The sequence below is a fragment of the Macaca thibetana genome, chromosome 15 (assembly GCF_024542745.1).
Source record: "Macaca thibetana thibetana isolate TM-01 chromosome 15, ASM2454274v1, whole genome shotgun sequence".
Taxonomy (NCBI): Eukaryota; Metazoa; Chordata; class Mammalia; order Primates; family Cercopithecidae; genus Macaca; species Macaca thibetana.
The window spans coordinates 62,034,150-62,053,790 of NC_065592.1; the positions used below are offsets into that span (position 1 = coordinate 62,034,150).

A 19,641-nucleotide genomic window follows, 5' to 3' on the forward strand; every position below is an offset into this window, starting at 1 on the left:
AATCAGAGTTAAAGTGTTTGAAGAGACATGAATTATTTGATAGGCGGGGAGAGATACTATTTAACTTTAGGTATGCATATTAAAAGTTAGGGTAATTACTAAAAAAATAGAAATGGATATATAACTTTTAAACCAGTAGAGGGAAGAGGGAAGGGTATAATAAGAAAAAAAAAAAAAAAAAAAGAGTGGGACTAGTTTCAAGAAGGCAAGAAGAAAAGAGGAAACCTTGGAAAAGCAGGCTACATAGAGATTAGAAAGTAAGATGGCAGAAATAACTATAATTTTATCAGTAATCATAGCAACAGCAAATAGATGGAAGAAAGCAAAGATTATAAAATTAAAAAATTAAAAATATGTTTACATTAAATATCCATAAAGACAGAAATAAGTCTAATTTTATAGTAATCATAGTGACACCAAATAGATGGAAGAAAGCAAAGATTATAAGATTAAAAATTAGAAATGTTTACATTAAATATCCATAAATATAAAGATAAAGAAAGGTGGAAAGTAAAAAAAATAGAAAAAGATATGAGACAGATCTAATCAAATGAAAGGGGGATATTTATATCAGATAAACTATATATTAAGGCAAAAAGAATTACTACTGATAAAGATAGTCACTAACTTATGAAAAAAGATTAACTTCCTCAGAAAGATCAAACAATTTTAAATGTATATCTACCTAATAAGACAGGCCAAAATAACTCAAACAGAGTACAAGGTGAAATTGGCAAATTAACCTAATAAACAAGAAGACTTTTAAAATCATTCTCTCAAGTATTTTTTTAAAAATCATTAAAGAACTAGGACAGTTAATAAACACATTCAAACCATTTGATATACTCATATAGAAATTTACACTCCAGATCAGGAAAACATGTTCTCTACAATAACACATGGATAATAGGTCATCAAACAAAGTCTCAACAAATTCCAAAGAAATGGAATAAAAAGACCATTTTGGAAAAAGCACAATGCAATTGTTAGCAATTAATAAAGAAAAATGTAAAACCCCCATATATTTAGAAGTTAATGAACAGACTTGTAAATAATTTATGACTTGAAGGAATTATATGGAAATTTAAAAAAATCGAGAACTGAATAATGAAATTTTTTTTTATCACACTGTGGGATGCAACTAAAGCTGTATTTATTTTAACATTTCTGTGAAAACAAGAAAGTCTGAAATGTAAAACACCAAGCTTCAAACCTAAGGAATTACAAAAAGTACACTAAAATAAGTCTGAAGAAAGTAGACTAAAGAAAATAATATAAATATCAATGAAATGGAAAATACAAAAACCATAGGCTCAACAAAGCCAAAGGCTGCTACTTGAAAGATTAATAAAATAAACTTCCGACAAACTTCATTAAATGATGAAGTTTGAATTTCTTCTTTTTTAGTGAAGAAGAAATCCCAAACACCATTAGAGATGCAAATAGGGAGACAGATGCAGATACAACCAGAGTTGAAGAGAAAGTTACAGAGAAGTTCAACCTACTTTAAGCTATCATACTTAAAAACAGTCTTAGACAAATGAGAAAAAAAAAAAAAAAAAAAACACTGTTCGAGAAGAAAGAGAAATAACAATAAAAGTAAATGCTTATAGTATTACTATGTGACAGGCACTATCCTACATGTTTACATATATCAATTCATGAAATCCTCACAACGACCCTATGCGCCTCATTTTGCAAATGAGGAGACTGAGGCACCGTGAGGTTAAATGACTTTCTACACAGTTAGGAAGTCAGAGCTGAGACTGAACCCAGACAGTTTGCCTCCAAAACTCATTCTTTGGGCACTGTGCTGTACTGCATGTAGACTTAAAAAATTCAGCGGTAATGAAAAGTCTTCCCCCATAGAAAATCGCTTCTCATAATTTTACAAGCAAGGTTTACTAAACAGGAAAGGAATAGACAATCTCAACATAAAATAAACTCTTTCAAAGACTAGAAAAAGAAGAAACATTTCCCAATTTCTTTTACTAAAATCAGATAAGAATTATATAAGAAATAAAATTACTCATCAACATAGAGGCAAATTGTCCTAAACAAATTATTAGGAAACCAAAACAAGAAGTATGTAAGCAATATAATATATTATGAGCGAGTTGGGTATATTCTAGGAATGCACCCACAAGATAGGAAAAGAAATTAAAAGGTCTTACAATATCAAGGCAAGGATACGAAGCAAAGAGAACAAGTATAATTCTGGTGGGAGTATGGACTGAAACCACCACTTTAGAAAACGTTGGCATTTTGCTTTGTATTTTTTGTTTACCAATTCTTTTCTCTCTTTTCCTAGCTTCTATTAAATTGGTAAGGTTCTCTTTATTCTCTAGATTTTCTCTGCTAGTTTGGAAGCTACAGATGATATTTCTAGTCTGTTAATGAATATTTAAAATTTTAAAATATACATCTAAAGTTGCGTTTCCTAAAAATGTAACCTTATCTTGTGTTTCCATTTTCCTCCCCAGTACAAGGGGGATCTTAGCACACACTAAACATTGGAATGTTGGTAATACACAAATATGTTTTTTCAAAAAACCCGCCATAGTTATGGTCAGCAGTTGGCTTAATAATTATTAGTGTTCTATTGCTGCCATAAACATTCATCATAAACATAGGTGCTTAAAACAACACAAGTTTATTATCTCACGATTCTGTAGTACAGACACCCAGATAAAGCATGGCTCAGTGGGTCCTTTTCTTAGTTTCCCTGGGCCCAAATCAAGGCGTTGGAAGGGCTTACTTTTTACAGGCTGTGGAGACAAATCCACATCCAAATGCACTGAGGTTGTTGGCCAAATTCAGTTCTTTGGGGTTTTAAGACAGATGTCCCACTTCATTTTTAGGCATCAGCTGGAGGATACCATTAGCTCCTAGAAACCTCTCTGTGGTTCTTGCCATGGCCCCCTCCATCTCAGAGTCAATAACAACAGTACACGAATGCCTTCTTGTGCTTAGAATCTCTGGTTTCTTTTGCTGCAATCGTTTCTGCCTCCAGCTGAGGAAAGTGCTCTGCTTTTAAGGGTCTGTGTGATTAGATGAGGCTCACCTGAATACTCCAGGATATTCTTCCTATCTTAAGGTCTGCAACCTTAATTACAGAAGTACATACTTCTTGCCATGTAACATATATTCACAAGTTTCAGGGATCAGGACATAGATATCTTTGGAGAACCATTGTGTTACCATATTAACTGCAGATGTCAGGATAAGTTAGGTGATTTTGAAAATACAACTCCTCTCCAAAATCTCTTTGGTTTAACACAACAAATATTTATTTCCTACTCATAAAATGTCTTTCCAGAGCAGCTGTCATCTGTGGGGTAACTCAGTGACCCAGGCTGGGAGAGGAAGGACCATCTGATAGATCAGTACTTCTCAGCCTTTAATGTGCATATGAGTCACCTGGAGATCTTGTTAAACTGAAGATTTTGATTCTGCAGGCCAAAGATGAAACTTGATATTCATTTCTCATAGGAAGCAGGCTGATATTGATGCTGCTGGACCCCAAACTCCCGAGTAGCTGGGACTACAGGAGCCTGCCGCCAGACCCGGCTAATTTTTGGTATTTTTTAGTACAGACGGGGTTTCACCGTGTTAACCAGGATGGTCTCGATCTCCTGACCTCATGATCCGCCCGCCTTTGCCTCCCAAAGTGCTGGGATTACAGGCATGGGCCACTGCACCCGGCCCAAACTACTTTTTGAGAAGCAAGATTTTAGGGCACATAGACTTGTTGGTCACTACAGCAAGAAAGACAGAACTTGGGGACTGTCACAGTGTCCCTTGATTGCTTCCTCCAGAAAGTAACATAGCTCATTTAAACCCACATTTCAGTGACCAAAGCAACGTATGTGGTCATGTCTAACTTCAAAGTGTTGGGGAAGTTCAGTAGTCCCAGATACTCATTAGGACAAGAACACTGGAAATATTATTGAAGAGACGCCATGTAACATGCATACATACATACATATACCCACTCACATATCCCTTTGGGGATCATGATTGTTTTCCTTTTTGCCCAACTTTCCTATATTTTTCTTCCTCAAATATAGCCTGTAGTAATTATGTTAGTGAAAGTCCATGTGTAGTAAATGCTCATCTTTGTAGATCAGGACATGTTTGTATTTTGCTTACACTCTTCATTGATAGTCGAGAGCACAAAATTCTACACTGACAGTTATATTCCATTCATATTTTGGAGATACTAACTCATCTTTTAGACTCCATTATGACTGAGAAGTTTCAGGCTTTAGTCTAAGTTTCATTCTTTTGTGGGTACTCTGTCTTTTCTCTGGTAGCTTTTACTATTCCCCCTTATCCTAAAGTTGGAATCTCCTTCTGATGCTGGATTATGATATGTCTGGTTATGTATTTTTATTTTTCCTGTTCAGCACTCTCATTGCAATTTTAGTCTGATAACTATTTTTTTCCTTTCTGGAATATTCTAAATGGAATTTCGCCCCTTCTCCTTGAACACTCCTATTTGATGTATATTGGAGACTTTTATTCACTCTCTGTATCTCTTAAGGGCTCTTTTGTATTATATATTTTGGAATTTTGGGCTGTATTTTGGGTAAAGTTTCTAACTCCTATCTTCAAATTTTCACTGATTCTGTGTCTTGTTTGGAATTTATCCCATCTGTGGATAAATTTTTATTTCAATTACTAGATTTTTGAATTGCAAATTTCTAATAATTTATTTTCTTCATCCACCTATTTAATACTTTATTTCTGTCTTTACTCCCTAATTTATTCTTTATTTTTAAGAGTTGTTATTTCTCAATATGTTTTGTTTTCAACATAAAGTCAGTACTCATTATTTGTGTCACTTTCGTTCTAGAAAATCACCATAAATGCTGAATTAGCAAATAATGAACCATTGCACTTAGGGAGAAATACAGTTCCTTCATGTCTCTGGTCACAACATTTTAACCAACTGATCTGTAGATAGCCTTATTTAATGTATGTTTCTTTTTAAACACTCCTTATAGAGATTGTTGATTCATTAACATGAAACTCACATCCAACAGCCCTGTAATTCAGGCCTGAAGGAAGCTTATCTAACACACATTTTCTCCATAAGGCGCATCACAGCTTTCTTGAGCTTACAAACACTAGACAGCGCTTCAGCATATGCTTGGGGGCCATTTTAAACAATGAAATCACCAAAAAAGCGCAAAAATAAACGTGAAAAAGTTGACACTAAATAGACTGCCAAAAGGACACTTGTTTACAGTATGAGAGCTCAAACAGGAAGGCAGAGTGTCCCTTGTTCAACCACAGATGAAAACATGCTCATTCAGTGACTCAAAGATTTCGCTTTTCTTCACATGCCCATGAATGACCACAAAAGCACCGTAAGTATTGATTTAGGGGGTTACAAGTAAATGTTAGTGAGTAGACAAATTCACAATGGCAAGGATCCATGAATAAAGAGGACTGACTTTATTAATTTTAAAGTTATTTGTCAAACTGTTTTGCAGAATTCTATCTGGTGTGAAGGTTAATTTTGTTGTCTTTCTTGGTATTATATACATATTTTTCCTATGATTTGGAATTTTTATTTTCAGGCTCATTTTTAGTGAAAAGCTGTTTGTTTTCCTTTTGTTCTCTCTGTCCTTGCCTGTTCCAATGGTTTTATGATTATCTCCATATGGTTCACATGGCCCCTGGTCCAGAATCAGATACTGTACTAAAATTTTGGGTTTTAATCCATAATGAAGAAATTGCAAGTCTAGACTCAGAGGAAAAGTACGGCTTGGTAGAATTTCAGTTCATGATATGGTATCTATGTCCATCAACCAGCCTCTCTTAGACCCACAATTTCAGATAAAGCTCTCATCCTAGGTAACTGGCAACTCTCTCTCTCTCTCTCTTTTTTTTTTTTTTTTTTTTTTTTTTTTTTTTTTTTTTGATATGCAGCCTCTCTTCACAACAGAGAGCCTCCTTGAAACTCCTGACATCAAGTTTTCTACCTGGCTTAGGTCCCGCTTCTTCTGTGAAGGAAATCCAACCCTGGTATCCTACCGGAGTCAAGCTACTGCCAATCTTTGCTTTATTCCAGTCTTGGAGCCAAAAAGCCTATGAAATCAGCGCCATTCACCCTCTTGCATTTATGTTCCATTTTTGGTCCTTGGACTTTTTCTGTTGCTTTTGAACCTGGCTATGCCACTGGTTTTATCGTTTTATATTTAATCTGTGATTGTTGCTTGCTTGGAAAGGGGAGGATTAATAGATTGCATAGAAGTCCTCTGAGCTCTTCTGTTATAGTTTTGTAACTTCTTCTGCATCAAATCCTATCTATATTTTTATCTTTATTCTCGTCCTTCCTCCGATTTTAAAACATTTGAGAGTACAAAATCTTACATAGATTTTCTAATTTACATAGATTTTCCTAGAGCCATGCTTTGCACATAGTCAAAAACCATCTGTTATACTAAATTAAATGGTAATAAGAAAGTACACATCATTTTGCGTAAGAAACATCTTCTTGGCAATTAGAAGTGTACAAAATAGACATTTGTTGGAGAATTTCTTACCTAGAAATAGCCATGCAAAATTTAGAAGACCTCATGGGATATCATAAAGCAGGTGTTTTCAAACTTTATTTTTGTTGTTGCATAATTATTTTTCTTCCAAAGAAATCCACATAGGATGCTGATAAATACAGCAGTTAAAAGCAGAGTTGTTTTAAATGAAACAGGGGTGGTGTGCCTAGAAATCTGGCTGCTTGTCTTCATTGCCCAGTCATGTAGTCAAATATAAAAAGTAGCTTGAAAATAGTTTTTTCAAAATACTGTTCTATAAGAATTGAGAGTTTTGCCTAAATTACTTCCAATATCTATAACAATTCAAAGTAAATAAATCCTAGTCATATTTTAATGGGAGAAAAAATAGAAAGTTATAAATTACACAATGTAAAACAGTGATATATTTCTTTTAAACATTTCTATTTGGGGAAGAAAGGAGTTTTTTGGTAACGAATATGCTGCTTAGGAAAGGGATGTTGGTACGTTGTTGGATACGCGTGTTAAAGAGCTATAAAGTATATTTGCTCAGTGAAGATTCAAAAGAAAAGGAACCTAATAATGCTTTTTAGTGAGAGGATCACTTCAGTCCAGGAGTTTGAGGTTATATTGAGCTATGACTGTACCCGTGCAACCCAGCCTGGGAGACAGAGCGAGACCCTGTCTCTAAAAAATAACAATAATGAAAATAATAATGCCTCTTTAGGCTTCCCACTGTGATGACCATATTTCACTCAAAACTCTTAACTGAGTTGAAACCCAAACTAAACACTCTCCAACAGCTCATAGCAAGTACGTAGTTACTGCTCATAGCAAGATTATAAAGAAAAATATAGCCAAAACTCAAAGATAACCTCTTTAAGTTTCACAATTTCCTCTTAAAAGGAAGGGAATGTTTAAAATGCAAAAGAAAACATAGGAAGGACAAGATTTCTAGAATGATAGTACAAACACTTGTTAACTAATTCAATAATGGTCCTTGCTTATAGTACCCAGCACAAAGTGATGTCTTGGAGGGAAAAACCTGCAAGTTCATGCTGCTTGAGTTTCAGCACATCTTGGTGTTAATCAGAAGATTTGATACTGCTTATCATTTCTAGGCTCATATAAACCAGGCTGAGCACAGGCAAGTATTTGCATGTTAGCAGCCTAGGCATGGCAGCTTATTTGGTTTCATTCCATAGGGCCTTGCCAAGGGATGAACTGCAGTAGTAATTTCTTTCTAAATCGTTCTCAAATCCCTGCTTCAAGCTTCTATCTGGTTCACTAGAGGCCAGCATTCTTTTTACGAAATTCAGAAACTAGGACTTGAGAAAGTAAATTCTGAGGAGTATTGACTTAATAAATTTATATCCTCTTGACAGGCAGCTTCGTTCAAAGGAGAGGGAATTAGAGATGTCTGCAGCAAGGATTCCTGGATTTACTTTTTCTGCTGTATTTAATTCGCACACTTAAAATTCTCAGCAGTTCATATACTTCTAGCCTTGAAGAATTATAATTGCTATAGTAGACTTGTTTGAATATCTCTTTTCTTAAAAAAAAAAAGCATATGTTGTAAAAATGCTTGAGGCTTAAACTTCTTGTATCTCAGTTTTGCTGTTCACTAAATGAGAATTAGTCCAGATCATCCATATACCTCCTGGTGTTATGGTGAAATGAGCATGTGCTTCGGCATTTACAAACCTGACAGGACCACTCCTTAGCTGTGTAGCCTAAATAAGGCATTTCATGTCTTTAAATGTTCCAATTTCCTTATCTGTACAATGAAAGTAATGCCCATTTTTCAAGGCAGTTGTGAGAATTGAATGAGTTTGGGGCAAAAGGTCATAAGGTACCACGCCTGGCACAGGGCAGACAACCCAAATATACTAATTCTTCTCTAATTCTAGTATTCTATGAGTCTATAACTTGGCCAGGATCTCTTTGAGGTATGTAATCAGTCTTGATCTGTCATTTTCAATAAGGGGGATTGTGGCAGACAGAGACGAAAGCTGTCTGCCTAAGCTCATGCAGCTAGCCGGGACAGGGGACTCACATCAGCTTTTCTCAATCTAATAATTTTCAGCCCTGTGGAAAATGATGGTCTCATTCTTAATTCTCTTCATCAGTTGAAAGTTGAGCTGTTGAATGATTTTTCTTTTCTTTAAACATACATTTAGTCATTACTATATCATTAATAATGGGAGTTAGCGCTAGCTGAGAGGGTCTCAATATAACAACTGATCATGGCAATATTGAAGGAAATTCCGGGTTGGCCAAGTAGGCATTCCTATTCATACTAAGAGTCAAGGAAAGTAGATGCTTGGCATTAGCCATCAATCCACAAGACAATAATAAAGCTGATTGCTTGTCAGTCAGCATGACGCAAATGAGCTGGAAGATGTGACTCTTCAGACCAGGAATGCCAGCTCATATCACTCAAAGTCATTTACAACTATTGCTAACCCCCACTCTGGCAGTCTCCATGGATGATGCTGGCTGAAAAAAAAAACTATGATCAATTTAGGGGACAATGTCTCCTATGGCCCTTTAAGTATACCAGAAAGATGCCATCAAGCAGAAATCGGTTTTACTAATATATTCCTTTTTATATGTTCCCTCACAATTTGGAGTTTTTAAAATATCACCTTGAGTTATGAACAAGAGTGAAATTGTCCTTAGCCAAGGAATTTAACTTTTTTGGAAGGAAATGTTTAATGCTGATGTGATACGGTGGGCTGTGGTTTCACTGGGCCCTGTCTCTTGTGAGAGCGTCACTCACTTAGCTTTTACCGAGGTAACGTGGAAGAAAGAGCTAAAATTTATTGAGTATTTCCCATGTATTTCCATTATTGCACTGATTCCTATAAAGGAATACTGTAACTGAGCATTACTATTATTTCCACTTTAAGACTGAGGAAACTGAGTCTACGAGAAGCTGAAGAGCTTCCCCAAACCACAAAGTTAGTAAGTAACAGAGCCCCCAAGCCTGTGTTCGTTCCTCTAACTATTGTTCACACCAGAACCCTCCCCAGAGAGTCAGAGTTGAAGCAGAGGATAAGAAATTGAGAACACATTAAGGAGAAGGGAAAGGAGAGAGAATAAGGAGGAGTAAAATAAAGACATGTCAGAAAAAGCATTAAAAAAGAAATGTGTGCCGCAGTCAGAAGAAGGCCGAGGGGAGAGGAAAAGCAGAAGGCCTAACCTACTGGGGCTGGGGGGCACCCAGTGAACTTGGCCAGCTGCCTGGCAGCAAGCACTGCAGGGAGATCTACAGCCACCAGATCCACCAAATGAAGGAATCTGTGAATCATTAAAAAAATGTTTATTTCTTTATGCCACAAATGATAAAACAGTTAGTCATAAAATATGAGGGTTTTTTTTTTTCCCAGAATAATTGCTGCAAATATTTTCAACCATTACTCTAAATGCTCAGTGTTTAACTAGGGAAAAAGAAATGATGTGTTTTGAACCAAAGTCAACCTCCAGTTGTCCACATGGCATGCTGTGCAATTGCATTTAGAGATTAATTTATTTGCAAGATACTGAAAGCTCATTTAGCCTTGATGTTATCACAGGTTGGATAGGGACTCTGCCCTCAGAGAAACGATCAAAGTCACTCATCATTTCTCTTTTCAGAAACATTGTTTCCCTTTGTTATTTAATTTTAGCATTAAAAAAAAAAAAAAGCTGTGGGTCAAATCAGAGAAATTAGGATTTTTTGCAGATGTGTTGCCTAAAGAACATCCTTTTGTTCTAGCAACAGCAGTTCTTCTCAACTCCAAAAAGGAGAAACACACAAACCACAACGTCCTGTAATGAGTTTAGTCACCATCCTACATTCATCCTGGCTTTACAGTAAGTTAGACTTCTTTTGGTGGATACTGATTTGTCCCCTGGGATATAATTCTGAGAATATACAGCAATTCCAATCAAGTATTGGGCCAAAGAACAGCCAAGCCATGATAGTTGCCAGAGACCTGACTGTCCAGTCTAATAACTGGGCATTGTATAGAAAGTCTGTTTTTCTAGAGTTCGTCCAAAAGAAGGGCCATTATAAGCCTGCAGTTCTGCCAGAAATGAGGTCTAACATTCTCTTTCCAGAATACCTGGAACTTGTCATTTGGCAAAACAATCAGGAGAAATTACCTATGATGCCATAGAATAAGGCTGATCTTTGGAATTTCAAAGTGATCTAATTTTCACTTTTTAAAAAAGAATGTAGTCTTTCAGAAAGAGTGCTTTGTCAGAAGAGAGGAGGAAGTTCAAGAAAGGTAGTATACTAGTTGACTAGGGTTGCCATAAGAAAATACCACAGACTGGGTGAGCTAAACAACTGAAATTTATTTTTAGACAATTCTGGAGTCTAAAAGGTCAACATCAGGGGTCTGCACGGTTGGTTTCTACTGAGGGCTCTCTCCTTGGCTTGTGGAAGGCAGCCTTCTTCTGAGTCTTCACATGTCTTCTCTCTGTGTGTCTGCATCCTAATATCTTCTTTAAAGACCACCAGTCATATTGATTTAGGGTCTACCTTAATGACCTTATTTACACATTTAAAGACCACAACTCCAAATACAGTCATATTTTGAGGTATGGGGGTTTAGGATTCCAACACGTAATGGGGTGAGGACATAATTCAAACCACAACAGGTAATAAGGAAGAGTAGAGCCAACACAACTGAGTCAGGTACCAGGCTGAGTGCATTTTAGACATTTTCTCACTTAATCCTCAGCAGAACTCTGGGAGGTGGTATTTTTTTCTTTGTTTCAAAAACAAATAAAAATTCAATTATATATAAAATATTTTTGCTCAACCTCATCTTCTTTTGTTTTGTATTTTCTTTAAAATTATACTACAAATACAGGAATATGTGTTGATTATAAAAAAATTAAAACACTATGAAAGCATATAGAATAAAAAATGAAAGTCCCCCTAACTCATTCAGTCCCTCCCTGCTCTGTATTAGGTGATCAGTTGGATGTGTGTCCTTCAATGCCTTGGGATGGTGCCACACAACCAGACACATTTCAGTCTGGGGATTTTTAAAAACTGAGATCATATTATAGGTTATTACTCCACAATTTGCTTTTTTAAGCTCTTAACAAGATAGTTTGGGAGAACTCACAGGTTTGTACAAATAGATCCACCTTAATCTTTTTAATGACTGCATAGCATTCCATGCTATGAACATATCTTATTGAACCAGCCATCCTCCATTTGCTTCCAATTTTAAAATTACCAATAACATTGTGTTAACATTCTCTGTACATATATTAGAAGGATATTTTCATAGGTAAGAAAACTGAGATTGAGAGAGGTTAACAAATTTGTTTGAGAGCACATAACTAGTAAGTGGCAGCTCAGGACTCAGGAGGGTCCATGTTCTTTCTGCTATGTAACACTGCTTTAAGTCTTCATTATCCATGGGATTGAAAAGTGAAAAATATATCCTTTAAATTACTCTCCACACTCCTCCCACCCAAACACCTTTTTTTTTTTTTTTTTTTTTGAGATAGAGTTTTGCTCTTGTTGCCCAGTCTGGAGTGCAATGACAAGATCTCGGCTCACTGCGACCTCTACCTCCTGATTTCAAGTGATTCTCCTGCTTCAGCCTCCTGAGTAGCTGGGATTGCAGGTGCCCACCACAACGCCTAGATAATTTTTATAGTTTTAGTAGAGACAGTATTTCACCATCTTGACCAGGCTGGTCTTGAACTCCTGACCTCAGGTGATCCACCAGCCTCGGCCTCCCAAAGTGCCGGGATTACAGGCATGAGCCACTGCGCCTGGCCACTCATACATCGTAATAGCCTTTTAGAGATTGTCCAAATGCGGAATGCATGCAGACTCTGAAAGACAGGAGAACCTGCTCCCAATTTTGTTATATCAGCATACAAATCAAGCCTTCATCAAGTGACTTGGAAAAGACACGTCCTATCTGACTTTAACATGAGAGCAATGTTTATCTCAGGGGAGGTTACATAGTATGAGGGAAATTTCTGTTTCTCAGCTGGATAGGTCAGGGAAGATTGAAGCATGGATGGGTCTGGGGAGAAGTGCATTTCTTTGGTCCACTACTGGAAAGAGTGCGTCTGCGGCAGGGTGAAGCAGCAGCCAGGTCCTTGGAGGCCCTCTCTAGTAGGTGGGGGATTTGGCACATTTATTAGGAAGAATCCAACATTCTAGCAATTAGAATTTCTTTCTCATTTAAGAGTCTTCCTACTTGAGGTTAAGAAATCCCTCTCCTGCCTTGGATATATTACACCTGAGACTGGCAGACCGGGCCTGGGAGAAGAGAAATGCACAGAAGGGGTAGATAGAGCCCTCAAGTTTTCTTTCAGCCTTCTGCTCTTCCAAAGCTCATCACCCTGAGTGAGGGGCTAAGAATGTCCCTTATGAAATAACATCTGGGGCTAAGTTCAGACTCTTCAGCACAGATAAATATCCCACTTCTTTCCCCACAATATACTTTGTACTGCACCTGATAAAATGACCCACAGGCCCCCAGATAAGCTGGGCTCCTTCATGCCTCACCTTCCACACATACTAAGGACGTTTAAATGTCACCTCAGGGAGAATTTCCTGACCACCTCATGTAGAGCAACCTTCCACCCCTGTGTCACTCTCTATCCCATTACTCTGCTTTCTTTCTTTCATAATCATTCACTATTGCTTCTCGGCCTTTTGGCTAAGATCAAGTGTAGCATAATCTTCACTATATGTAACTGTCATCTTTTAAAACTTTATTTATCATCTGCCTTCTTGCACTATAATATAAGCTTCATAAGAACAGGGGCATTATCTTTCTCTGTTAATATTACACCCCAGCGCCTAGAAAAAGTACCTGAGACCTAGTAAATCCCAGTGGATATTGTTGACTCTACTTCCATTTTTCAGAAAACTAACTCTGTCTCTCTCTCTTTCTCTCTCTCATTGCAGCCTGAAAAAAATCCCTCCCATCTTTTAAAGCTCGGCTCAACTGTCACCTTATTTAGAATGTCATGCATTTTTTCATTCATCCTACGTGTTGAATGACTACAGTGAGTTGGATCAGAGGCTCTTTATTTGTTTACAGCACCATTAATGTCTGGGCAATTTTTTTGTGGTATTCCTAGGCCAACAGGAATACCAAACAATCCCATTTATTAAGCAGTTAGGTCCAAGCAACTTAATATATATTTGTGTCCTAATGACTTAATAGCCATTTGAAAAAACAATGCATATAACTTGAGAGAAAGGTACTATTTTACTTCATTCATAAATAACGTTTATTTACTAATGGGATGTGTGTGCCTGTACTACTTCCCAAAGCCTGGAATCAGATTGGACAATCCTCATTCTTGTTTCCTATTCCATGTTGTTTTTCTCACAGTGCTTGCTTTTTATCAAAGCAAACCCAACTTTACGAAGATAAGATGTCATAAAAAGGAATACAGCATGATCAAATAGTTCAAAGAATGTTCAACATGTTTAAGTCTTGATATGTTTCCCATAAATATTTAAAATGTCCTAAGGCAGTTCTGTGAGTTTTCTGCATTTCCCAGTTCATAGTGCAAGAGGCATGGTGTCAGACACTGAATGCCAGATGCTGAGTGTACAGGGGTGAAAGAGACATGGTCCTTCCATGACTTAGCACTTTGTTCTTACCTCCATACTGATAGTGTGCATCATACTTCATTTAGTTTTGTGTTTGTGTATTTGTCTTTTCTAGTAGCCTCTGACATTCCCCAAGGACAGCCTGCCTACCTCTTTATTGATGGTGGCAACTCCTAATATCCCTAGTGCAGAACAGGAGTTGGGTATTCAATAAATGCTGTTTTAAAACTGATTGATCAAGAGAATGAATAAGTGAATACGCAAACAAATAAATGGCCCTGGCAAGTAGCATCATGCCTTATTTTCAACTGCTAGAATAATAAGGACTAGATTATGGCAAAGTTTAGTAGCCTACTTCCCATCTTAGAGTGCCTCTTGGCTGGAAAGAGTCCAGCGTGCAGGCTCACTGATCAGCTCCTGCAGTTGTTATTATTTTCTAGAGCATCTGTCTAGATTTCAGGGGTAGTTTTCTGGTCTGAATGTTGTTTCAACAGTTTCTTTCAAATTCTGCCCAAGGAAGACCTGTAGCAGAGTTATTGTTTCTTCCATAGGTTCCATTTGATCCTTGACATAAAGCAGCAAATGTTTCCTGACTTTGTGATATACAAAGGCCTTATGAGAAAAATGGACATAAAGACCAAATGGGAATTTACCTTATGACCACCATTAAGAACCACATGAACAACTCTGTGAATCCCATGAATTTTCACAACCTCAGTGAGAATTACTAGTCAAGATGAACGGTCAATTGTACAGCAAGAATGAGAACTTTGCTTCCACTCTCCACATTGACTCTCTTTGCTCTGACTCTACTTTATCCCTGGCTATGAATCTTTTCACTATAATCATGCCAATTACTAAACTAGCATAGACATCTTCATTAATCTGCATTCAGATCCAAATCCAGTATAGTCCAGATATGATACTCCCTAAGAATTACAGAATTTCAGAGGTGGACGGGACCTTTGAGGTCATCCGTTTCAAATCTCTCACTGTTTGAGTGTAGAAACTGAGGCTCAAAGAAATTATAAACTTGCCATGATTATTCTGTTCTCTCTGCCTCCTGTTCCACACAACAATGCTGGAGATCACAAGAGTGAATCATGTCAAATTGAGGATGAGGCACCATAACTTAGGAAAAGCCCTTCTATCTCTAGAACATACCCAAATGCTCCCACCAGAGCCATTCTAGTCCACGCAACCATTAGCACCCACCTGAACTACTGCAGTGATCGCCCTCTTAGAATTTCTGCTCCTTCCCCCTGCTTTGCATCCATTCTCCAGGCTGAGCCTGCAGCCAAACCTATCTTTTTCATTGTAAGTCCAGTTCTACTCTCCCCTGCTTAAAACTATCCAGGAGCTTCTTCCTCTTCTTTTTCTTGTTCTTGTTTTTTTTTGTTTGTTTGTTTTTGTTTTTGTTTGTTTGTTTGTTGTTTGTTTTAAATAGAGACAGGGTCTTGCTCTATCTTCCAGGCTTAAGTGCAGTGATGTAAACAAGGCTCACTGCAACTTCAAACTCCTGGGCTCAAGCAATCCTCCCGTCTCAGCCTCCCCAGTAGCTGGGACAACAGGTGCACACCACCAAGCTAATATTTTGTTTTTGTTTTGTAGAAACAAGGTCTTGCTATTTTTCTCAGGCTAGTCTCAAACTCCTGACTTCAAGTGACCCTTCTGCCTTGTCCCTCAACCCCAAAACACTGGGATTACAGGTGTGAGCCATGGTGCCTGGCCATCCAGTAGCTAATTTTTGAACTTAAAATATAATGTAAGTACTTTACAGTGTCCTGCATGATCTAGCTCCCACCTACCTCTGGTTTTGATTTTTTCTTATCTTCCAGTACTCTTTCTCTTGCACACTAGACTTTAGGTATATTGGCTTTATGCTTTCCTTGACACACCAAGTTCTCTCGTACTTCACAGCCTTTGCACTAGCTGTTCTTTCTGGATTTCTGCTCGTCAAGTATTCATACAGCTGTTTCCTTCTTGTTATTCAAGTGTTACTCCTCAAGTGGATTTTCTGACCTTCCTCTCTGAACTAGCTACCAATAGCTTAATTCTCTGCATTGCATCAACTGCTATCTCATATATTTCCTTTTTGCATTTGCATGCTTGTTTGTAACCTCTTTTCCTCCATTAGAATGAAAGCTTCAGGAGAATTGGGTCTTGGTTTTATTTAACAATGAACACCAGGACCAAGAACAATTCTTGAGCTTAATACATATTGTTGTCTTAAAAACAGTAAAATGTTGTAGTGAGCAACAAATAATTTAATAAAGAAATTAAGAGCACCACCAGCTACCACAAGCAGCGTGGCCTATTATGTTGCTAATTATGGTCACTGTCTCCTAAACACCAACTCATATGAGCCTTAAGGATAGCGCAAAAGGCTGAATCACAAGTTTCGAGACCAGTACTCTAAAAACAAAAATTAGTAAGTCCCAGCTACTTGAGGCAGGAAAATCCCTAATTAAGTTCACAGGGAGACTTCTCAAAAAAAAAAAAAAAAAAAAAAAAAATCCCTAATTAAGTTCAAGGGGTTCAAATTTGAGGTTTAATGTGAAGATATGACCTAAGGAAACCTTTTTGAGAGACTCCTTCAGTTAGTCTTGTGGTGAAATCTCTGAGACCTAAATGACCTCTTTGATTGGTTTGCTAGCTCACATCTATTGTCTACCAATAGCACCTTTGTCTCTCCTTTCAGAGAGGGAGCACCTTGCTGCTTCCTTAGAATAGAGCAGGCAACTGTAAAATGGGAAAGATTAGATAAACTCTGTCCTTAGGAATGAAAATAGTCTCCTTGAACCAGCTACACAGAATGTAAGAAAGTACCATGACTATGAGAACTATGCAAACATTATGGGAACTTTAACTTTCTTGTATTGACAAACCACTTATAGAGTGGTTGGCAATAAATTTTTAAAAGTCTGTGAGCTGACTTTTCAGGAAAAAAAAAAAAAGGGAAACTGGGGAGATGTTTTCTACTCCTCAGATTATCCTGGGGAATATGAACTCCCCCAAAAAGTTATATGTAGCAGTTCTACAAAAAATAGGAAAAGAGGCTGAATCTTTGGAGATGAAGTAGTTCAGAAGTGCCCCAAGGAAGTTGTCCAGGGATTAAAGATGACCCTGGTGATTTAGCTAAGAGACTCTCAAGTTTTTCCAAATCAAGCATCTAACAAAGAGTATTTAACTGAATTGTTCTAAATTTCCTAATTTGAAAAACTGGGATGTGATCATGAAAAGATTCTTTCTTAAAAAATTATTTTTGTGTTTCTTGGCAATGCTGCTTCTGTCATCACTAAAAGCAAGAAAAATTATTTGAAGAAGCTAGATTCTCATTAAAAAATTCAGTGTCAGTTTGATTCTACAAGCTATAAAGATTTTGGCTCATGGAGTGCTATGGATTTTAAGTAATATGAGGTCAGAGTCTGATATGGTTTGGCTGTGTCCCCACCCAAATCTCATCTTAAATTGTACTTCCCATAATCCCTATGTGTCAAGGGAAGAACCAGGTGGAGATAATTGAGTCATGGGGGCAATTTCCCCCATGCTAGTCTCAGGATAGTAAGTTATCACAAGATTTGATGATTTTATAAGGGGCTTCTCCCTTCACTCAGTGCTCATTTTTCTTTCTCCTGACACATATGAAGAAAGATGTGTTTGCTTCCCCTTCTGCCATGATTGTAAGTTTTCTAAGGCCTCCCCACCCTTGAAGAACTGTGAGTCAATTAAATCTCTTTTTTCCAAATTACCCCATCTTGGGTATGTCCTTAAAGCAGCATAAGAACGGACTAATACAGTAAACTGGTATCAGGAGTGGGGTGCTGCTATAAAGATACTCGAAAATGTGGAAGTGACTTTAGAATGGGTTACTGGCAGAGGCTGGTACAGTTTGGAGGGCTAAGAAGAAGACAGGAAAATGTGGGAAAGTTTGGAACTTCGTGGATACTTGGAGGGCTCAGAAGACAGGAAGATGTGGGAAAGTTCGGAACTTCCTACAGTCTTGTTGAATGGCTTTGACCAAAATGCTGATAGTGATATGGACAACAAAGTCTAGGCTGAGGTGGTCTCAGATGGAGAAGAGGAACTTGTTGGGAACTAGAGCAAAGATGACTCTTATTTATGCTTTAGCAAAGAGGCTGGGGACATTTTGCCTCTTCCCTAGAGATCTGTGTAACTTTGAACTTGAGAGAGACAATTTAGGGTATCTGTCAGAAGAAAATTTCTAAGTGACAAAGCATTCAAGAGGAAGCAGAGCATAAAACTTTGGAAAATTTGCAGCCTGATGATGCAATAGAAAAAAATTTTTTTTCTGGGAGAAATTCAAGCCTGCTGCAAAAATTTGCATAGGTAATGAGGAGATGAATGTTAATCACCAAGACAATGGGGAAAATGTCTACAGAGCATGTCAGAGACCTTCCTGGAAGCCCCTCCCATCTCAGGCCCAGAGGCCTAGAAGGGAAAAATGGTTTCCTGGGCCAGGTCCAGGGACCCCTGCTCTACGCAGCCTCTGGATGGACTTGGTGCCCTGTGTCCCAGCCACTCCGGCTGTAGCTAAAAGTGACCAAGGTACAGCTCAGGCCATTGTTTAACGGGGTACAAGCCCCAAGCCTTGGCAGCTTCCATGTGGTGGCAGTCCTGCAGGTGTGCAGAAGAATTAAGGTTTGGGAACCTCTGCCTAGATTTCAGAGGATGTATGAAAATGCCTGGATGTTCAGGCAAAAGTCTGCTGCAGGGGTGGAGCCCTCACAGAGACTCTCTGCTGGGCAATGCAGAAGGGAAATGTGGAATAATAAAAATGCCAATCATATTGAGGAAAGAGCTTTTTCAACAAAGGAATCAGCAAGTACAAAAGCCCTAAATATGCATATGCCTCTTTGTTTCCTTTATTCCCACTTCAACTTATCATTCTAATATCAAATTCTTTTCAAGTCTTGTAGAGTGAACTTAATTTTGATCTCTCTTGTATCTATTTAGTATTTCCTCTGGGTTTAAGTGCTCCTTCTTCTTCTTCTTTTTGTTTTTAAGAGACAGGGTTTTGCTATGTTCCCCAGGATGGTCTTGAACTCCTGGGCTCAAGGGATCCTCCTGCCTCAGCCTCCTGAGTAGCTGCGACTACTAATGAAGGTTTAAGCCTTCATTACTTCTTGCTCCTCATCCATTTCCTGTTCCAGTGCAACCCTTGTATCACTAAAAAATTAACCTTTCTAAAAGGGAAACTCTGCAACACCATACTCTTGCTCTAGTGACTCCCATTATTCACTGAACTAATATAAACTTTGAAGACTAACATTCGAATCTTTTTATGGTATAACCTCAAAAACATATTTCAATTCTCTTTTATACTGCTATACTCAACTCTACTGAAATGAGTGTTCAGACATTCCTGCCTCCAAAGTTGCCCCTTATGTCCTCTCCATTGGACTGACTGTCATCCCTTCAAACCCAATATGGGCTAGTCATAGTCCTGCAAGCCCTATCTCAAATCACCTTTTCCTTTAAGACCCTTTGGATTTCTCT

At 37.8% G+C, this 19,641-nt stretch overlaps 1 protein-coding gene and 1 pseudogene across 1 annotated transcript in view; one reads left to right on the forward strand and one right to left on the reverse strand.

The window, feature by feature from the left end:
• Positions 1-19,641, reverse strand: part of ADAMTSL1 (ADAMTS like 1) — a 419,209-nt gene that overhangs the window by 338,167 nt on the left and 61,401 nt on the right. The window lies entirely within an intron of this gene.
• Positions 13,194-13,353, forward strand: LOC126938207 (uncharacterized; annotated as a pseudogene).